Below are 22,146 nucleotides of genomic sequence, written 5' to 3' on the forward strand. Positions count from 1 at the left end.
GTACCTCACTAGATAAATCAAACAACCAGAAAGGCAACAAAGGACTCTTATTAGCAAGATCACTGGCTAAAAGATACTAAGCCATCAAGAAAGACTGGGATCACTGTCTGTTTTCTGTATCTTACAGAATTCTGAAATAAGATCTATTCCTTGCTTCCTGAAACATTAGAGACCAAAAAGTCACAGACCTTTTGTTTCTTCATAAAGCAGCCCACATATACTAGAACAAGATTTAAATCTTCACCCATAGATAAATAAAACTAGGTGGAGAGATAGTTCCATTACACAGTGGCTTCCCACCTCTGGAATAAGATTCCCACTGTATGTTAGGCAGTGTGATACATTATCTTGTTTCATACAGGTATTCACAAATTCAAACAGGGAAAAGGAATGACCAAACATAAAGGTGAGTCGAGTAACCAACAAACAACGATCAAGAAAAGATGTATTCCTTCTTTTTTACAGGAGAGACCACTGCTAATGAACCAACATTGAAATACAAACAGGGGTAGAAAACAGGATAGACGAAGAGGAAAAGGAAGACATGAACATGACCCCATGATGTGGGTCGATCACACCAAAAAATGATTTGGTCTATAGCCTCTCTAGCCATGAACTTACCCATAAGGAATTGTCAGTACTTGGTAAATGCATAACATTTATTCCAGCTTCTACTGGTTTTATTTCTGATACTTTAACTGATTTGAGACTATTTACATGGAATTTAAATTAAAACTCAATTTTTTGAGTGTACTCTTTGATATTTCTTTGCATAAGAAAACCAGTGTATCTATACCAATTAGTAACAATATAACACAAGCCTTTCAGAATGCATGTGAAAGAGATGTATATGCTGTGTCTCAACACAAATTGGTTGCAAAAGTTTTTTCTAACTTGACCAATGGTGAAAAAATGGTTTCAGATTCTTTACTGCATAATAAGGATATAGTCAAAAATGAGCAGACAAAGGTGGTACTGTGGTTGCGATGGACAGAGAATTCTATTTGAATGCTATACAAGAGCTGTTGACAAATACAAACATGCATGAGAGATAACAATGACTGGGGTCAATACTATTATTATGAAAGTTAATAATGATATTTACACCATGCACTGGAATGGTAACCTGACATTGAATTTAATGGATTATTTTTATGTCTGTAACCCTATACTTCCTATATATTGTGGGCTGCCAAAGGTACAGAAACATGTATTAAACCCGTTTATGTGGCCTATAGTATCCTCTAGGGAATGGTTAATACAACCAATGTCTGTGTGTTAGGAAGACAGTGAAACCATTTTAGTTAAATGCAACAAGTTACATTAAGGATAGTAATGATTTTCGCAATTATATCAATGTTACTCTTGGGTTAAATTAGAATCCCATATCTTTGTGACATTAAACACTAAATCTTTATTTAGAGTTATACCCAGTGATACAGGCATAAAAAATATTACAGAATTTTTTTTTCTGTTTATTCTCATATCTCAATTCTGATATTAATAAGATCATTTTTTTTTTAATCTTGTATTGGAGTACGGAGTTTTTCTTTTCCAAGATAAATATTATTTGCAAAGATGTGGTATAGCCATAGGCACTCTGGTTGCCAACACATATACAAATTTAGTTTTATCCATCTAGGAAAAAAAATTATTTTTAATGAAGACAATTGTTTGTGATGCAGCACATTTCTTTTACCAACAGTCTTTGGTTGTATAATGATCAGTTTGGATACTTTTCATGACGACTAATGTCTTGTCTTGGTTGCTATTCACAAATTCATCCCTGGCTTCACAGGACAGGCCCTCCACGTGAGAAGAGGCTTGGTTTGCAGGTGAGTACTGACAATGTATAAATTGTCCTATGACTCAGTTGCCTTACAGTTACAATGATTCTATGAACTGTGTGTGTGTGTGTGTGTGTGTGTGTGTGTGTGTGTGTGTGTGTGTGTGTGTGTACCTGTGTGGTTTTGACAACTTGATGTGTGCTTGTATGCCAGAGTTTAGCCTCCAGTGTTATTGTGTAAATACACCTCTTAGATACTGTGTCTGCTTCTTTATGTATTAGGTAGTTATCAGTAAATATGAGGCAATTGCTATATTGTCTCAAGATGCCCATATCCACCAAGCTGGCTACAGAAAAGTTAGAAAATTGCATATCCATACTGTCCAGTCCTTTGATGTGTGAGCTACAGCAGATAGTGTATGGGGATTAGAAGGATAATAAGGGTGCTTTTTTGGAGCAGATTATGCTAAACAGTACTAAAGTCTACTAACTTGAAGTTTTACACAAAATTTAATTCAACTAAATCTATAGGTATTGCCACTTGACTCCCAAATAAGTGCTCTAATTTTGTCAGCGTACAAGGTATTTGATCTATATTACTGCTTTACAGGGTATGGTTTTATGAACCGTTCTTTCTTACACGCTAACCCGTAGATCAGAGCGTGTGTATGTACCTTTAAGAAGCATTTCCAGATGTAGCACATGCATATAAATACAGAGCATGTGCAGTGAGCAGTGGCATTTTGTGAGAACAGCCAGATTGTCAGCATGTATGAGTGTGGTAGTCAGTCTGTTTATAAGTTTATTTAAGATTAAGTCACAATCCTCCATATTCTTTATGCCTTGCATGGTATGCAGGATCAGTGCAGGAGCTCTAGCAGGCAATATGTCTGCTGTGCGATCCAGGAACAGCCTGCAGGGGCATGCACGAGCACTCCTGCTCTAGTTCTGCATGGACTAAGCCCCTGTATGCAAATCACCCCATTTGCAGGAGAAATCCATGCAAACAAGGTGAATTTGTGATCCAGGAAGCTTGCAACCAGCCGTGCAGGACTTGTGCAATCTGCAGAAATGTACTTGGTTAGTAACCAAGTACATTTCTGCAAAATCCAAAACGGAGATGTGACAGCTCCAAATAAAGGCTGCATATCAGTTGCAAAGCATGCCAATGGCCAAATATAAGGACATTGGCATTGCAAGCAGCCAAAAAAATTTAAAAAATCAACTTTTATTTATTTTTTAGCCGATTTCAGCTGTTTAAGCAAAGGGCAGCATCGCACAAACAGGATCAGGGAAAAAATAACAAAATAAACCTAAATTAAGCATTTTAACTAAAATCACTAATCTGCCATGCAAGTCAATGGCAGGCAGAAGACAACATGGCCAGTAAGTAGTGGTTGTTAAGGGGGGAGGCTCAGTGTGAGATGTATAACTATGCATTAGCAGGAAATCCTATGCAAATGCGGGGAAGGATAGTGAATCCCAGTTTTCCCCAGCATGTGAGTCAGGTCCCAACAGTGTAAGAGTAGGAATAGCTTGGTGCAAGCCTAGAAGTTAGCTGACATCATGGGGGTGTGTGTCAGGCATACTGTAAGTGAATTGGAACCCTGTGGCTTGGGTTTGCTCCTAGCTTAGCACAGCTAAGCTAGGAGGTGTGTCTGAATCTGCCTAGCACTCTTTACATTGCCTAAGCGGGTGGGCACACCGCGCACCAGGTTGTAAAGGAAGAAAAAAAAGTTAAACCAGGAAATAGCAGCATTGTGCACATTTGAGCACTCTGTTTGTGCGGCGCTCTCCTAGACTTAAACAGGAAGGCAATGGGAAGGGAAAACAGCAGTAGGAAGGTAATCAAGGAGAACCAGCATAGCTGTCAGGTGAAATGTATCAGAATCAGCCAATTACAAAGGCAGCAAACCAGCCCAGCCCAGAACACTACTATAAACTATGCAAATACCTTCCCCTCTGTTTTTTCCCACACTCTACACCACTGGTGTATACAAGCGGGGAAATTTTAACAATCAAATCTACAAAATGAGAGGGGCTGCAACAGGCAGCATAGAACAACATGTGCAAGAGGCTGAGGGTGGTGAGGATGTGAATGCTGCCAATTAACCCACAGTGAGTTGACGGAGAAGAGTGTACAGACCCAGGGTAACCTACCAGGGGCTATATGAGCTGGAGATAGTGGAGCACTATAGGTTGGGCAGGGACCTCCTACAGCAAATTGTTGAGCTGTGCCGGCCACTCCTGACACACCAAACTGACCGAGGGGAACTCATCCCAGTGGATACCAAGGTATGTGAAGGCCTAGGAATACTAGCCACAGGTACCTCCCAAAGTTCAACTGGGGATATCATGGGGATCTCACAGGCATCAGCATCCAGAGTATTCCACCAGTTCCTGGATGCCATGTCAGCACATGACAGTGAGCATGTATATTTCCTCAACACCCGTGAGGTGTTGGCCAGCAATATGTGTCTCTTCCACCAAATAGCAAAATACCCTAAGGTAGTGGGTGCTATAGATTGCATGCACATATGCATCAAAGCACCACCCAGTGATCAGGGTAGGGCCTACATCAACCGCAGGGGCATCCCCTCCATCAACTGCCAGGTCATCTGTGATGCCCAGGGCATTATAATGAATGTGTATGCTGGCTGCCCTGGAAGCTATCACTATTCTCACATTTGGCATCTGAAGCAGCTGTACCAGAGATTTGCCAATGGGGATATCCCCTAAGGTCACCTAGTGGGGGGTGCTGGTTACACACTGGAGCCGTGGCTGATGACACCCATCAGAAATGCACACACACCTGAACAAGAACGCATAATGAGGCACACGCACAGACCAGACTTATAATAGAGCATGTATTTGGGATGCTCAGGTCATGGTTCCAGTGTCTGGAAACATCCGGTGGAGCCTTGCAGCACTCACCAGCTACATGTACCAAAATTGTTATGGTATGTGCCATGCTACACAATATGATAGTGCAGAAACAGCTGCAGCAGGAACAGCACGGGGCAGGGCCACACAGTCCCCCACCAATGCCAAGGCCTGCACAGGCACAGAGTGACTCAGAGGAGGAACAACCTGAGCCTGCCCCAGTAGGCAGATAAGGGCGTACCCAGTATGTTGAGGCCTCAGCAAAGAGACAATGCATAGCACATACACTGACACAGTAGGGACGCAGGGAATGACACCTCTCTCTGACTCGCACATTCCGTAAAAGAGATGCCAAACATGACACTACCTGTGCTCAACCATTTATAGGGAGTGTACTATATGCATCCGACATAGGCAACCCTCCAGCACCATCCACAATCCTGACACACCCACAAGGTAAGTCAATCAACATACCATTTGCCAAATGGAGTAAAATGTTTTGTTACCTGTATCTATGGTATGGATGTGAGCATGCAAAGGAATTGGGTGGCTGAATGTTATGGCAGCAGAAAGTAGACACCCATAGTGGCACCATGACATCTGTAATACATACTGGGGTCACCATAGTAGCCAGTACTATACAGGGTGATAAAACCCACTGCAGGAAATGTGCTGGATGACATGTGTGTCCATATGACTCACACATGCCAGTCAGGGAGGTTCACATACCCAACAACAGTCTCAGCCAGCAGGACAGGTGTAAAGAAACCCAAACAGATCCTGTGCTATGTCCTCTGAATGATGTGTTTGGGTGACCTTCACCCCAGGCCTATACAGACAGACTACAGCAGGTCAGGCAGTGGGATGTTAGTTCTGAAGGGTAGGAAGTCAGACACTAATATGTAAGGCAACCAAAGCTAATATCTGTAGTACACTGGTGTGCCTCTAGTCAGCATGATAGGTAAGAATATAGAATGAAATGGAGTACCTGATATACCCGTACAGTCATAGCAAATGTGTACAAGTGTCAGGTGTGCCCCCTCATCCTACGTAGTAATGTAATGACAGTCAGGTGTGCCCCCCAATCCTCTAGATGAATGGGTTATGGCCCATGCTCACACCCCATAGACATACTATGACAAGCCTGCTGAGGTCATCCACTGTGAAATACAACTTCTGGAGAGTTGTAGCCCAGTAATCACCGTGGTGCATCCCATAACTGTGTACTGCTGTAGTGTGATAAACTAGTTAGGTAGGAGTTCCAACCCTAGACATGGCAACTGTGTGTGTGTGTGTGTTTGAGTGTGTGTGCCTGTCTGTCTGTGTAGAGAGCAATGCATTTTAGGGTAGTCACAGTCCCTACAATTAAAATGCTCTCCTTTGGCAAGGCTGCTGATGTCATCCACATAGAAATACATCTCAGGGAAGGTTGTAGCCCATTAATCTCCGTAGCGTGTGCTATAACTGCATACTGCTGTAGTGTGATAACATAGTTAGGTAAGAGTTCTAATCCCAGACTTGGCAAGTGTGCATGTGTGTGTGTGTGTGTGTGTGTGTGTGTGTGTGTGTGTGTGTCTGTGCAGAGAGCAGTGCTTTTTAGGGTAGTCACACTCCCTACAATTGAAATGCTCTACTTTGGCAAAGCTGCTGATGTCATCCACTAGAAATACACCTCTGGGAAGGTTGTAGTCCAGTAATCTCCATAGTGCAGCCTATAACTGTGTACTCTTGTATTATGATATAGAACTCTGGTAGAATTCTATTCCCATCCATGGCAGTTCTGGATGTTTTGTGTGTGTTTCAATGTCTGTGTTAGGGAGCAATGCATTTTAGGCTAGTCACACTCAGTACATTTCAAATGCCCTACTTTGGAAATACTGCTGATGTCATTCATTGTGAACTACATCTTTGGGGAAGGAGTACTCCAATAATCCCTGTGGTGCATCCTATAACAGCTTCATGCTGTAATTTGATGTAGACCTCTGTTAGGGATTCTATACCCACACATGTCAGTTGTGGATGTTTTGTGTGTGTTCCAATGTCTGTGTAGGGAGCAATGCATTTTAGCCAAGCCACACTCACTACAGCTGAAATGCCCTAGTTTGGCAATCATGCTGATGCAATTCACTGTGAAATATACTTTTGGGGAAGGAGTACTCCCGTAATCTTTGTGGCACGTGCTATAACTGCATAGTGCTGTAGTGTAATAAACTAGTTAGGTAAGAGTTCTAATCCCAGGCATGACAGGTGTGTGTGTGTGTGTGTGTGTGTGTGTGTGTGTGTGTGTGTGTGTGTGTGTGTGTGTGTGTGTCTGTGTTTGTAACTCATATACTGTGTGGAGGTGGGTGTGAGTGTGTAACAACTGGGCCCAATGTGGAGAGAGTTTTGAAAATTTCTTATATGGTGTATATATCACAATGTCCACCATGCAGGAATAACAGATGTGAAATAGCTGAGAGGCAGGGGTGCAAATCCATACCCATACATGTGACATCAAGGCCAGGCAAACAAAGTTAGCAACCCCAGTATTACCCAGAGAAAACTCTCAACCCATGTCTCATACACACACACACACACACACACACACACACACACACACACACACACACACACACACACTTGCCTAGGCAACAGCAAATATGTTGGTAGTACACTGGATATTGCCTACTGATAGTAAGTATGGAGTGATTGCAGTGGGCACCCTGTCCGTCTGTCTAATAGGCACATAAATGCAGACAGTGCACCTTCCCCATGTTCCCCACTGGACACCTGCAACACCTGTGGTAACATCAAATGTTACCCACAAAGGATATACCATGCTTGAAAACATGCCCTGTATGGACAGATGCCACTGACACCAGGGAATGCCATTATCATGCTATCAATGTAGGTGCAGGGTAAACCTGATGTCCATTACCAGTTCCCACCACATGTGGCCAGAACTGGCACATCTGATGATAATCTGTGTACACAACATGGACCACATATCACTGTACCTGCATGTGGGAGGTGTACACATCCCAGACACCATCCATGTCATGGACTAAGGAACACATACACAGCAAGCAATGCACAACATTGGCCACATGCAATAGTCACCCAAGTGTCTGGATGGTGAATACAGTACCCACCTGTGTGGGCAAATCCAGAAACTACACCCCTAAGCCACAATGCAGACCACTGTCATGTGGCCTGATGCCAAGGTATACCCATCACCTAGCCTTGTATAGCTATCTGGTACAGTTGACCACCACACACCCGTGAAGCAATGCACCCATGCATGTCAGTATGGCAACCGTGTGTGTGTGTGTGTGTGTGTGTGTGTGTGTGTGTGTGTGTGTGTGTGTGTGTTTGCTGTATGATGCGTATGATCACATTCACTACAACCCCCATTGGCATACTGAAGCATGCTGTCTGATGTCAGACACCTCCCCACACCCTTTGCCCATATAACCTCTGTATGACCCCTGTGGTGCATGTGATACCTGCACAGTAATGCGTTGCAGCAATCTCACTAGTGATGGGTTATATTCCTGGCCCTGCCAAGTGTGGCGATGTGTGTGCATCTCTGTGTGAGTGTGGCTGTGTTGATGCTGGCACCTGCTCATGCGGACAGGCATGTGTACTACACCTTCCATATAGCTATCATATCCCCATTGCAGCTGTCGCTCACCATCACATATACGTTTTGAGGTCTCCTCAACATGTAACCAATGTGGCACATCCAATAACTGCATAGAAATGTAATAGAACTGCAAAGTGATCAGGAGTTTCATACCCTGTGCTGGTAGGTGTGTGACACAAACATGCTTAGGTTTTACTCTTCCACCCCTCCCTGACTTGTCTTTGCCTCTGTCTGCCTCTCTCACTCCCTCTCTGGTGGATGTGGAGATCTACACCTGCTTTGCTTAGGCAGCAGCACAAGTATTTTAAGTGATGCTGATGATCAGCTAATGGACTCTGCATGAATTGCAGGCCTCGTCTAGCTGATTGCATGTGGAACAGCTGTGGTAACATTCCCATAGCCAATTTCATGGAAACACACACCAATATCTAGGAACATCATGTTGGTGTTGGGCCTTTCCATTCACTGTGAGCAGTGACTCAATCTGTTGTTTGGCAAACAGCATCTCAGATGGATTGGGGATTTATCTCTAACAACAGAAATTGTGGAAACAGGGCAACACACAGGAGGAGGATGTACCTGACCTGACTACAGGCTGTAAATGCTGCTATACTGCATTTGGAGTAATGTTGGTTTAACAGGGTGTGTGTGGATATAGCTGTCCTGCATGTCTTAATACCTGCCATGTAAGTGCTATGTTTATGAGGAATCCCCATCTGTAGGGTCATCTGCAGACTGGGCAGTGTGTGGTGCCTTTGTTTCATGTGTTACCCACAGAGCACCTATCTGTGAACTGCAGAAGGTAATGTGAGGATTGCAGTTTGTAGACGGTGAAAGCCATGACAGTTACTGACTTAATATCCCTCATATGATATAGGTTACAACAAACCCTGTTACAACAGTAAATGTATGAGGTTATCACAGCAACATGTCAATATTGGCCCTGTATATATGCTTCCAGCCACACCTCTGTCAAACTTTGTACATATGTCATGCCTTAAGAGGTGCATATGTGCTGTACACCATAATTAGTGACATCATATCTGAAAACAAGCCGGTAAGATATCAGACTGCTACACATGTTCTGTACAGCAGGGGTTATAGTTGATGACATAACCTGGACATTCAGTGGTTGTTTGTACAGTACTGAAGTCTGTGTACTTATGGTGAATGTCGACAGTGTGTGTATTGTTAATATGTACTTTGGCCTGTGTACAGACTGTGGTAGATGTCATTGTTCTTAGTCCCATCCTATTGGATGTTACATGCTGCTCCACTGTAAGTAACTGTATCGGCTTACATGTTTGTAGGGTCATACATACACATGCCCAATACCACTGACAGGCATTGGACCACACTGTGTAGCGGCCCAGTATATGTAGGGTTAGTGTGTGAGTGGCACATACGAGGATGGTGTTGAACAGATAGTCCATATACTGTAATATTATGGTAGCTTACCATATGTGGCTGCGGCTGTGTTCACATTGGATGTGGTCATGCACTTTCACACAGGTGTATCTTACCCTGTGCTGTGACATGACTGTAGAACCTGCTATATATGTAGGTACATGTGCATTCCCCCATAGGAAATGTAAGCCAGTGTTGAGCCCATCTGCCTGTAGCCTGCACAGTGCTTTGTTTCATGCCTAGCAGCTTAGTGTATTTACCCAGTGAGATATCATGTCCAGATACCTGCCAGATGTACTGCTGCCGGGCCTTTCTTAACAGTCATGTATGTCAGACAGAGCAGTGGGATGCTGTACAGATGTATGTCAATATCTAGTGGGTAGTATGTGGCCATGACACCTCTGTACCAGCGGTTAGTATGTGTCAGGACAGACAGGGGTGTGTGAATGCATAACCTATGGGGGTAAATTTATACCAGTCATTATGTGTTATACCCATCTATGTGGCTGTTAACATCCACATTGTCAGGCTTGGTCAATGTGTTTTGCACTAAGGGGTTCTATGTATACCTCTGGACTGTCCAGAGTGTGTCAGAATGTCCACATATATTGGCCAACATCTCTGCTGTAGTCCACAGGAGCATTATGTGCTTCAGCGGTACTGTACTATGATGTCCTTAGGATGTCTGTCAGTAGCCAAAGGCACACATGTAAAAAGCAGATGTGACCTCCCACACACACAATGTCTGTGAAGACAATTCCTATTACAGTAGCAATAGTTTACTAATATACCTGCTATTTATACCTGACATCCCCTTGCACTATGAAATTGGGACTATAGGGGCTGAGTTAGGGCTACACTCCATGTTCAGGACATATGGTGAAAATATATGTATATATAATTATCCAGATATCTATATAGATATATACACATATACATATTGACATATATAGATGGGTATGTATATGTACATAGATATACATATAAACACCCAGATATATACATATACAAAGCAATATATGTCTACACATATACAGATAGTGATACATATGCAGATATATGTATGGTTATCTACATATATATTGACAGTAGTAGGTATATCAGAATAGATATGTATGTCCATATAGTTATAGATATCTACACATATACCAACATAACTAGGCATATCTGTACACATAGGATGTGCATACATATATAGCTATATAGACAAATATCTATATATGCATATATGTGTGTATATATATATATATATATATATATATATATATATATATATATATATATATATATTTGTGTGTGTGTGTGTGTGTGTGTGTGTGTGTGTGTGTGTGTGTGTGTGTGTGTGTGTGTGTGTGTGTGTGTGTGTGTGTGTACATACAAAGAGATGTACACATGGCCATATATATAAGCACTATACAGATGTGTACACAGACATATGTATGACTATACATGTGTATATACATGTAGACATATATAGACCTATTATATGCATACAACCATATTCCTGTTATGAGTAAACATCACAGTTGTGTATACCCTCCCACTTGTATCTCACCATATGTATCTGCTATGTGTACATTATGATAAAACAATATATGTGATGCAACAGTCATAGTAATAACAAGGACTTCACAATTTAGGAACTACATGCAAATGTGCAATACTACTCAATATGTGTATTCATAGGTTCATATGTTCATAGGTAGATACTAGGCTATCTGCCCTAGGGCATTTATAAGCCTAGCCAGAGTGTATTTGGCTTCTGCCTCCCTATTAGATTATCCTACTGTGCCTCTGTAAAGTAGGTCACAGAAGGTACCCTTTTAAGATTAGTTTACTGTGCCTCTGTCTAGCAGGGACACAGAAGAGATCCCAGGGTGAATGCGATTTCCCATCCATGTCTAGATTTCGCTTGAAGAGGGTCAGCGAGGGGCTATGTCTAACATGAATTGGGATTCTATTCCAGAGTGAGGGGAGCCTCTGGGAAATGAATCTGTCCCTCCAGCATGTCCTATTTATTTTTGTGCTGAGGTTTAGGTCCCTGGCGTGTAGCTCTAAGGGACTTGGATTTTTGAGGTGGAGCATGTCCATTTATTCTGGGTTTGACATGGCTTTGTCGTCAGGCATAGATCGCCTCTGAGTAGGCAGTAAGCAACTGAGTAGAGCTGGAGTTTCTTTTAGTCCAGCTGCATAGCACATCTCTTTGTTACCCAGCATCCTCTTGGTGATGTACTTTTGGGGTCTCTCCAGTTGCTGCAGGTGTCGGGTAAGGTACATCCCAAAAGGGACATTGTATTCAATTATGAGCCTGATGAGTGATGAGTAGAGGGGCAGAATGACCTCTCTTGATCTAGATGCGAACCCTTTCGTGATAAGGTGGGCTATATAGAAGGTCTTTCTAACTACTTTGGCAACGTGATTATCAAAGGAGAGATTACTATCTACGTTGGTCCCCAAATCTCTAATGACTTCTTCCGTACTTAATGGATTACCACCTATGTGGTAATTTGTAGGCACCTTGTTTTTCCCAAAGGGGATGACTATGCACTTTTTAGCATTTAGCTTGAGGCCGTGGCTCTGGCACCAAGCATCTGTCTCTGTGAGATCCTTTTGGAGGATGCTTGTGTCAGCTGGAGATTCGATTATGGCCCCCAGTTTGCAGTCATCTGCAAACTTTGTCAGCCATAATCCCCCATGTTAGCCTGAACCTCAGAGAAGTATATACCAAACAAGAGAGGTCCCAGAACTGAGCCTTGTGGGACTCCACTTGTAACTGGTTTGGATTCGGACATGGCACCTGCGATTCTGACCATGTGGGTTCTATCTCTGAGCCAGTTTGCAACCCATCTTGTGATATAGGGGTTGATATTTAAGCCAGTAAGCTTATTTATGATGCCCGAGTGGGGTATTGTGTTGAAGGCTTTTGCGAGGTCCAGGTAGGCTGTGTGGACCTTGTTGCCCTCATCTATGGCTTTTGTAACTGTTTCAAAGAAATCAACTAGGTTTAAGAGGCAAGATCTGCCCTTAACAAAGCCAAATTGGGTAGGGTCCAGTGTCTGGAGGCTGCCAATGTCTTTGTTTATGAGTTCCATGATAATACACTCCATAGCTTTACAGACCAGACTAGTCAGGCTTATGGGGCGATAGTTCCCGGGGTCTGTTGTGGCACCACCTTCGTGGAGTGGGACCACTGTAGCTGTACGCCATTCTTTGGGTACATATCCTGTAGTAAGGTTAAGTTTGTACAGTGACTTAATGTGAGGGTTCAGTTCTTCTTGGAGCTCGTGTAAGACACAGCCTGGGACACCGTCCGGTCCCATAGATGCTGTGTTTTTTGCTTTTGAGAGGGCAGCTTTCACCTGTGCATTTGTGATGTCAGTGAGGTTACATTCAGTTGGGATAAGCATTTGCTCCTTTGTGGGGGAAGGGGGGGAGAAGTTTGCACTGAATCTCTCTGCTAGGATGTTGGCTATGTCTGTAGGTTTGGTATATTTTGTACCGTTATGCAACAATTCAGAGCATATCTGGGAGTTTCCACCCATGTTCTTGACATAATTAAAGAAGGCCTTGTGATTATCTTTAGTGTCTAGGGCAATTTTTCTTTCGAAACTGGCCTTTGATGATTTTATGAGGATCAGTTTCTTGCTAATACTGATCAGAGATGCCTTCCCTTTTTGGGATTTTGCTCTGTCATGTAGTAGCTTCCTCCTTCTGTTGTATAGCTTATTTATGGCCGGGGTCCACCAGACCAGTCTCCTGTTTTTGGAGGAGTGAGCCTTGGTTTTGTTTGGGATAGCACGATCCATGCATTCCTGCAGGTGCTCATAGAATGCGTTTGTAAAGGATTCTGCGGATTGGGCTGTATTATCCTCTGGCCTGGGGGCTTTGAAGGATTCCACCTCAGTCTTGAGAAGTGCAAAGTTGGCTTTTGAGAAATTCTTTACAGTGATTTCCTTGGCTGGGGGAGGGGACGGGATATGGATGTCCAGGGAAATTTGTTTATGGTCTGATCTTACCAATGAGGGGTTTACCTCTGGTGTGGAACATAGAGTCCCCATGTTGGTGATGACCAGGTCCAATATGTTGTTCCCTCTTATGGTAGTGGTGACCAGTTGTTCCATCGTGTTAGAGTTTATAAATTCAAGGAACCGTTGGGTGAGGGTGTTTGGGCTTGAGTAGTTTTCCCAGTCAATGTTTGGGTAGTTGAAGTCACCCAATAACATAGTGTTTGGAGAGACCTTCATATTCTCCAGTGTTCTCAGGAATGTTACGTGGGGTTCCTGTAATAGGGAGGGTGTTCTGTAGCAGGCTACAAACTGAAAGGCAGTTTTGCCCGCTGTTAGTTGCACATGGATGGTTTCTGATGCTTCGTGCAGTGCCACTAACCTGGAGGTATAGGTATCTTTGATGAATATAGATACTCCTCTTCCTTTTGTGCTTCGGTCCAAGTTTTGGGGCCGAAACGCATGGTATGAGTTATAATCTGGTAGTGCTGGGGTGCACTCAGGAGCCTTGAACCAGGTTTCTGTTACTGCACAGACATCGATTTTCTCCATACTGAGGAGAGCCTCGAGTGCATGCATCTTGAGGTTTAGACTTCTGGCATTGAGTAGCATTACCTTTCGTTTTTTTATCCTTGGGTTGTCTATGGAGGTCCTTTGAGCCTTGCCTAAAAAGGCACTATGGGGTGGCAAGAGCCTTGGCCAGTATATGAAAGCCTAAGGGTGACAGGTGCAAGCCGTCCCTAAGCGAAGCAACGTGGCTTGTCGAGCATGTCATCCCAGGCTGACAGACACTGGATCCCCTTTGAATGACACCGATACTTTAGCCAATTGTTGAAACTGATCATTTTGTCTTTATACTGTGGCATCATTCTTGGTGAGGGCAAGATACTACTCAAGGTCAGGGTCATACCAGCCTGGGCTACATGGTCAGAGAGCTCCTCTATGTCTCTTTTCATGTAGTCCAGGGAGGTACATCTCAGGTCATTCACACCAGCATGGACAATGACAGAGTCATACTTGTACTTGCTTTGGAGTGACCTGAGTGCTTGCATTATGTGGCGGATCCTGGCACCCGACAGGCAGCTTACAGTGACCTTCTCCTTGTTCAGTCTGGTGAGCGGGACATCAGTGTGCCAGACAATAGAGTCCCCTATAACAAGTGTATTTGGTGTGTTGTTTGGCCTTAAGGGCTGTGACTGTGTGGCACACTGATTTTGTCAGATATGTGATTTGTGGGTATTGTTGAGGGGTGGCTGTTGCTTGGATATCTGCTTAGGAGGTCTTTGCTGTTTAGGCAGATTTTTATTTAGAGCCTCTGAGTATGTTTTTGTGTGTTTATGTGTTGGGTATGCAGATGCAATAGGTCTGTGTGAGACTGGATTTGTGGTGTGGATGGTTACCTTTTCCTCCTGACTGACTGTGCCAGTCTTGGGTTGAGAGAACTCTGCCTCCAGTTTGTCTGTGTAACTGCATCTCTCACATGTATTAGAGTTTGTTGGAAGGAGGAGAGGGTTGTCTGTGTACATAAGGCAATTGTAACATTACCTCAAAATTCCCAGATTCACCAGCTGGACTGGAAAGTAACCTTGAAACTGACCCATGGACATACCAGATTAGTATAGGGAACTGTTTTTTTACTGATCAGATTAGGGAAGGGAACTGATTTTTCACTTGATCAGGAAGGACCAATCGGGAGCCTAATACTTATGAGAAGTCAAGGAGGGTGTAGTGCTTTAGTTAGTTAATGTTTCCTTATAAGAGCTGAGCAAGTGCAGGGCTTTAGAAAGAGAATAGAGTGATTACTTTGAGAGTTTGAACAGTTCTAAGGGAAAAAGTGAAGAGCAGACTTTGTGGAGCCTGGAATAGTTTAAACATTATTGACAGCTATATTGTTAAAACAACAGCAGTCTTCACAGTGGTCATGGCATACTGGTTAAGTGTTGTGACTCCAGTGTCTTGACCTGGGTTCAAGACCTGCAAGGACTGTTCATTTTGTTGCTGGGCAGAACAAGGGCTTTCGGATACAGAATGGTTAAGGCAGTTTTGAGCAGATTTAACCATGTTTGAGCGGGTTTGCACAAAGCTAAGCGGTACTGAGCTATGGATAAATGTACTGGAGCTTACACAGTGTAGGCAACACTTACCAGTGCACAAATCAGCTTAACTGTTATATTGCAGCAATGTTGATACTTGCTAAGCATAGCTTATCCCTGGTAACCAGGATGCACCACCCAGTCTGATAACCTGTAATAAGTGTATGTAATGCCATGTACAATACATGCACATATGTGCTGTCATTACAGTAGCAATGGGTAAGAGTATCATGTGTGGGACACAGACATATATGAGGCCTGTACAGCATGGTTATCCATGTGAATGTGTTACATACAGGAGTAGAAGCCCAGGGCTACATGCTGTCACACTGGCATGTAGTGTATCATGGCAGTAGTACTGTTGACAGTGCTAACCCAAGCAAGAGCAGAGTGTTTAATGTAGTACTTACAACAGGCACATCTGTGAGCATGGCTGGACACTGAGGCCTCCCTGTTGTATCTCTGGTGTGTGAGATGTGTCACAGTATATACCCCTTACTGGGTAATGATCCATCATGTGGAATGTAATTGTAGACTACTGTCTGTACAGCACATGTTATTGAGGGCATCCAACATGTAGTTATGGCATACATATTGTTGTCAGACATCTGTCAACACACTCATGCTACTGCATAGCTACTTGCCAAGCTGATGACTGTCATTTCCTGTACAGATGTGCAGATGGCAGATATCCAGCTGGGATATGTACAGGCAAGCTACGCTTGGTTGACATTGACATGTCTGCCCAGCTGTGTAAGAAGTGGGACATATAGGAGATATTACTCTGTACACACCACATGCCACAGGTACCTCCACTACACTAACACAGTCAATAGAACATGCATGGGTACAGGTCTCCGTCACATATACTAACCATGTGTTGTAATGCATGTTGCTTGCATGTCACCTTGATCACCTCAGTGGCCATGTGCAGGAGGCACCTGGAGGATTGGCTGATGCATGCCATTCTCACTCTGAGGATCACACAGTAGTGCCTGTTGGTAGATTGCCCACTGCCACCTGGCAGATGGCAGGATAACACTGAATACACAACCCCTACACTTCCCATCACCCCTTGGACAATAGCTAGGTACACAGCTATGACCACCTGTAAGGATGCACCCCTGTACTGACACATGTGTACGTGTGCATGACTGAGTATATCAGTGTCTGTGTGTTACCACACCTGTACATGGGAATTCCATGAGATCCTTCACAACCACCACAACACCCATAATCAATTGTGACAGCCACTGTATGGGACATTACCTTCCCTGTTAAGCTCCCCCACATATTGGCTACATGAGCCTTGCAGTACCAGCACAACAGTGTTTTACAAATGGGGTGATAGGCATGGGATACCCATTGTGTTCTGGCATGTGTGTGTAGTTGTGCATGTCTGTATATCTGTAGGGTACAGCATTCCAAGGCCACATACTCCTATTACAATACCCATTGCCAGACGATAGTACAGATAGAGTTGTTGCTGCCCATAGGTGAGGCATGACAGTGCAACACCCTATTATGTGTGTGGCATGTGCATGAGATGCATATCCCTGTAGTATAGATGTTGGGGTGTACTATGGGTTGTATCGCAGTCACGGCCAATGTGTGATGGTGGGTATGGCAGAATGTCATCATGGGTTTCAGGGAGTACAATATCCAGCAGGGGATGTGGGTGCTGTGTACACTGTTATTACACCAAGGTGCACCCAATATATGTTCCATGTACCACATTATGGTTACCACTGTCACCATCAATCATACAGGTAACTGTTGCCACAATCCAAGCCAGTAATGCATGTGATGTGTGCAGCCTACCTGTAACACATTGGAGACACTGTAAAGTTAGTTAGCAGCGATAGGTTCTGGTATCTCAAATGTGTGTCTGGCTGTTATGTGTCTGTAAATGTCTATATGATGGTATGTAACACTATGTATTGTCCAGATACACCTATTACATCCCCATTAGCATACTGTACATGTTAGGGGATGTTCTGCATGTAACATGAAACCAGGGACACACCTCACCCTAAATTCTGTGTGGTGTGTGCAATGTAAGCCACACACTTCAGTATCACTACATAGCTAGGTAGGGGTCTAGTCCCACTGTGGCCAAGTAGCAGTGTGTGTGTATGTGGATGGGTCTACATCAGGTTGCAGGGTATACACGCCTCAGTGGGCCACCTGTCCATGTGGCACAGGCAATAACCAGTTTAGTAACCTGTGAAATGTATTAGACTGTACCCCAGATATGTCACAGCTATGGTGTCACCACAGTGACATACCTCATTGTGGAATATGACTGCAGACCATCCTCGTGCTGACACATAACATTATAGAGACCACACCAAACCAGTGTTACTAACAGCTATAAGGCATCATTGCTGGATGGCTACAATACCTGCCAAATATGCCTTATACTCTACGCCCTACATGTTACACTGCAGTACTGTGGTACACTGTGGTACAGTCACCATGTGCATAAGAACCACATCAGCCTGTCCCTGCCTTGATGGTATGGATGACAGGGATGTGGCAAACGTATCATCATATGCACAGGGCATCCTCGTGCTGACACATGTACACCTACAACACAAATGGATAACATTATAGAGACCACATCAAACCAGTGTTACTAACAGCTATAAGGCATCATTGCTGGATGGTTACACTACCTGCCAAATATGCCTTACACTCTACTCCCTACAGCATGTTACACTGCAGTACTGTGGTACACTGTGGTACAGTCACCGTGTGCATCAGAACCATATCAGCCTGTCCCTGCATTGATGGTATGGATGGCAGAGATGTGGCACAGGTATTATCATATGCACAGGGTGTGATGTTGGTTTCCAGAGACCAAGGGTGGGCCATACATTTAACACTATGTGTGTGGGTGAGAGGTGTACTGTTGGGAGCTGGGTGAGGTGATGTAGTGTGTGTAGGTATGGGGTTGCCCAAGGTGTGTTTGCATAGTGTGTGAGTATGCATTCACACAGTTCTGCCATGTGGCTGCCCTACACAGGTGTTTATGGACAGCTGCAGACCATGACCTGGCAGGGTGTGCAGTTCACTGCCTCTGGCCATGGACACATGGACTATGCCTGCCAGGGGTTCCACGGGCACATCAGGTACAAGTCTTGATGTGCTAATCTCACCTGCTGATGACATTAGTCCACTGGTACCAGGACCCTCCTGGGACTGGCCAGAACCACGTGCACATGGCCTGCTGTGGTGTGGTGTGGTGTGGACAGCACACACCCCACACTGCGGGGGCTGCTACTGCCACTACGGGAGCCCCTTGGTGTCCTAGCATGTCCACGTTGACTGCCAGCTGTTGGTGTTGCTGGCCCACGTCCACGTGGGTGTCGCTGCATCCCCACCACACGTTGAAGCACAGACACACCAAGGCCGATGAGGGCCATCATGTCATCATGCCATCTATCCGTGTGCTTGGTATAAGTACAGATGGCACCCACAGTTCATGGAGGTTGTCACTTACAGATGTAAGAGCAGCCCTCTGCAGCCTCAGGCCCTGTCTGCTGTAATGTTCAATACGTGCCTGCGCTGCCATTACAGCCTGAAACATGCACCTGCTGGTACCAGCTATGTTGCCTATGCCAGGGGCATGATGTCCAGCGGCCATACCACAAGCACTGTGGGACATCTGCCTATGTAGTGCCCTGCCAGCCATCTGGCTATGCCTGCTGCAACCAGACACAGTAAACATGGTTACCACACTTCCCTGTGCATTGCCATCAAACGTCAGCTGTTCCTCCAATATGGGCACTGGTGATGGGGTGTGTGTAGGCACTGAAACTATCTGTGGGGTTGGGGTGGCTAAAAGGGGATGTCAAATGTTGGCATTGTGTCAGCCCCTGACAACTCCACCTGTGCCTCAACAGTACTATCATCATCTTCGGTGTCTGTATGGACACCAACATCATTTTGTATACAGGAGGGACCCTGACCCACCTTGCCACCTGTTGGAGAAAACAATAAATGTGCTTTAAAACCTGTACAGCATTGCCTAACTGTACACACACACACACACACACACACACACACACACACACACACACACACACACACACACACACACACACACACACACACACACACACACACACACACACACTTCTGTAATACCTACATGTCCATGGCTTTACAGACAGTCTCGCATATATGTCCATGTGCTACCCCATCCTGCATGACACTTGGTAACATACATACATTGTACCACTCATTAACATCTCAGTCCTCTAAATGCCCACACAAGTGGCCACAACACAAGGCCTGTTGCTACTTTACCTGCCTGACCTGTATGTAGTGGTTCTACATGGCCTCACTACTGTCATTCAGTATGCACCCTCTGTATGCCCGGATATGTTGTGCATGGCCCCTATATGTGTGGGCTACTATGTTGTATCCATAATATCTCGCACTGGTGTGTCATGTGTATGTAATGCTCAGTACATGTCACATTTGCTGCCCCTTCAGCCTATCATGTGACAACTGTAATATTTGGATACACTCCCTGGTGTTGACTAGTACTTCCCCAATGCATCTGTAGAGCTGCATACATGGGTTGAAGGTGACCTCTCTGCTGACTGTGATATTAAGGGGGTACCTAGTGTCTACCTTCCCTCTGGATGCCTGTTCCATGCTACATACCACAGTATACTATTTGCTGTCCTGTGATTACACACATGACAGGTATTACTGGTGTGTAATGTGCCAGTCCATGTCATGTCTTCATGGTCCCACAGGGAGGTACAGCCATATGAAAAACCCACAATCACACATGTGCATATATGGCCACCCACACAAACACACACATGCACACATGCATCTACCTCCCTCAACTTCAACAGAGTGACCCTGCAGACAAACTAACTAACCAACAGGACACGCACACACACACACACACACACACACACACACACACACACACACACACACACACACACACACACACACACACACGCACACACACATACAGGTGAGGTTGCACAAAGATAGTACACATAGTCCTCTTATTACCCATCTGCCATCACTGCACCCATGTACACAGTATTGCTGTGCACCTGTTCTGCACCCTGCCATGTACTGTGCACCACAACTCACAGGTGTACAACCCATTGCAGAATGTGTAGTACTGTGTCAGTTATGTCAGCTTTACTTCTCACAGCCCCTATGTTTTTCAGCAACACATACCTGGGATGATATGTGGACAGTTGTCATTGGTGAAAGCCTGATGCCTGATTTACAGCTGTCAACATTAACAGACCATGTATGACCACTCCAATACTCTTACACTGACAACCATCAGAGCATACCATGGCTATGGGGGGTATACACACCTTCATTGATTTGAAACACACATTCTTGACCTGCCATGGGACCACATCACCACATATCTTAGCAGTACACAAGCCCAGTATATGACAACATATGACATATTTCCTGTACTTTCACATGCAGTGTCTACAGATTGTGTTAGGTGTGCTGCTGCTGACCGCAACGTATACACACCGTGTGGGCATATGTGTGCATACCCTTATCATGACGGTTTATTGCACCTCTTGTTTTGTGTACTACAGCAATCATTGCTCCTTGCAGGGGTACACCAGCATGGGACATCTGCATTTGCCAGTGTATGTTCAGTCTGCCCTACACATGTCCCCCTATTCTGCATGATTGCAAGGTCTACTCATGTGTACATCCCATGGTGTTCATGTCACTATTGCTGTGTGGGTAGGGTTATGGCTGCCACAGGCCCTGAACCTGACTATGTGCAGATAGAACCATTCCTAGCATCCTTAGGATCCCTGCTGCAGTGCACTGGTGTGTCATGCTGAAACCCCCCCTCCTTCAGCCTTTATGCAGATGCATGACAAGTAAGCCCTACACGTGTGTCACTTTGCAGCATCCCATACAATGAACATCACATGTTGCAGCCTAGACCCAGCTGATAATGTGGACTACTGTAATGCCTTATGCCATAGTGTATCTCTGCAGAAGTTGCCATTTACCTACAGGTATATACACTGGTTTTGCACTGTATACAGGTGTTGTTCCGAACATGTCCCTACTGTAGGCCATGTCTACCACCAGTATGTTACTCCCTGTGGACACATTCCACAATAACAGGATGTTAGTTATCATACAGGTGTCTGACATACCCTTCCAATATCCCATCATGCTCAGCCCTGTGAGACCGTGCATTTCACAGCAACAATGCATGCACATGTACAGCTTGCATTAAGGGTAGGTGTGTTAGATGTGTGCGTGGAATATACCATCACCATTACATGCCCGGTGTGTTGGCAAGCATCTAGATAA

The sequence above is a fragment of the Protopterus annectens genome, chromosome 1.part0, assembly GCF_019279795.1.
Source record: "Protopterus annectens isolate FY-2018-M chromosome 1.part0, PAN1.0, whole genome shotgun sequence".
Lineage (NCBI taxonomy): Eukaryota > Metazoa > Chordata > Ceratodontiformes > Protopteridae > Protopterus > Protopterus annectens.